The sequence below is a fragment of the Formica exsecta genome, unplaced genomic scaffold, assembly GCF_003651465.1.
Source record: "Formica exsecta isolate Colony F162 unplaced genomic scaffold, ASM365146v1 scaffold1184, whole genome shotgun sequence".
In the NCBI taxonomy this organism is placed as follows: domain Eukaryota; kingdom Metazoa; phylum Arthropoda; class Insecta; order Hymenoptera; family Formicidae; genus Formica; species Formica exsecta.
The window spans coordinates 68,308-69,911 of NW_021848524.1; the positions used below are offsets into that span (position 1 = coordinate 68,308).

The following is a 1,604-nucleotide window of genomic DNA, read 5'->3' on the forward strand; positions in this document are numbered from 1 at the left end:
ATCAAACATCCTTTAATAATACTCTATTCATGTAAAAAAATTTAATCCGATATCTCAAATTTTCTGAAAGTTACAGCGTGTACAGACATTTCTCAAAAAAATTAAAAATTTTATAAAAAATGAACCTTTTTATCGATTCTCACTAAATTCAATACCAATCATCTTTGAATGATACTCTATCCATGTAAAGAAAATTTAGCCCGATATCTCAAAAATTGCGGAAGTTAGTGGTTGTACAATATATTGCATACATACATACATACATACACACACACACACACACACACACACACACACACATACACACACACATACACACACACACACACATACATACATACACACACACATACACACATACATACATATACATACATACACACATACATACAGACAGACATTTTTTAGGAATATGAGTTTTCGACGTTTTGGAACATTCTAAACACATTGGCATAGAAAACTCCAAAAAAAATTTTGTCACGAAAACAAAGCTTCCTCTATGAGGAAGCTTTGTTTTCGTGACAAAATTTATCGAGATCATAAACTATTAAAAAAAAAATTTTTAATTGGAAATATGCATTACGAATGGCGCTGCAGATGGTTGATCGAAAACGATTTTTAAATAAGTTTTGCAGCAATTTTTTACGTAAAATAAAAAAAAAATACAGCAATCTCCTTGTAAAATATTCTTCAAAATACATCGGGTTCTGCACTGAACCTGTAAAAAAGAAATCAGAACACAATTATTAATGATGGCTATAAAATGGCGATTTTTTTTAAAAGTTTGTTTTTCGTCGAAAAAAAGCTATTTGATTTTTTTTTCTCAAAAACTAAAATTTGCACAGATTTTTTAGAGGTTCAGTCTGAAATTATACATAATGCGAACATGCACAATTTTTTTTAAGTCGATTTGAATCTATATTTAAGTTATCGCTGCAAAACGAAAAGAAAATAAAAAACGGAGAAAAACACGTTTAAAGTTTTGAAAGATTTTAAAATATGATTTTCGATACATACCTTATCTAATGATTTCCAGTAACATAGTATTTTCACCATACGTTTTACACACAACAAACAAAGCAATCATATTAAAAACAAGAGAAAAATCGATTATTTCATATTCAAGATTAGGATTATTTATATAAGAATAATTATTATCAGATTACGACTACTTGCGTTCGAGCGAAAACGAGTTCGTGCGCCACTCAACTTTTTTGGCTACTAAATCCACAATTTTGCCAAATCAAACGGCATTTTACTCAGGAAACAACACAGTTTCGAAAAATAAAAAAGATATTTTTTGACTGCCTAATCTGCTTAAATAAATAAAAGATTCTTTTTAGATTGAAAACATTTAATTAATAAATAAATTATCATTTTTAACGAAAAAAATCTATAACATACTCTGTCTTTCAACTTTATGAAACAAACTAATTTTATAGACAAGATGGCTTTTTACTTTGTCGGTCACTAAAATATGATTATGAGTGCGCTTTGCTTGACGCTATTTTCGTTTTGAAGTCCAAAATTCTTTGCCCTAATTGATTTATTAAATGCTTTGAAGTGAAAATAACATTGAATAAAATACGCACACATCCTATATA

At 28.4% G+C, this 1,604-nt stretch overlaps 1 protein-coding gene across 1 annotated transcript in view; it reads left to right on the top strand.

Moving 5' to 3' along the window:
* Positions 1-1,604, top strand: part of LOC115241065 (E3 ubiquitin-protein ligase listerin) — a 38,321-nt gene that overhangs the window by 15,138 nt on the left and 21,579 nt on the right. The window lies entirely within an intron of this gene.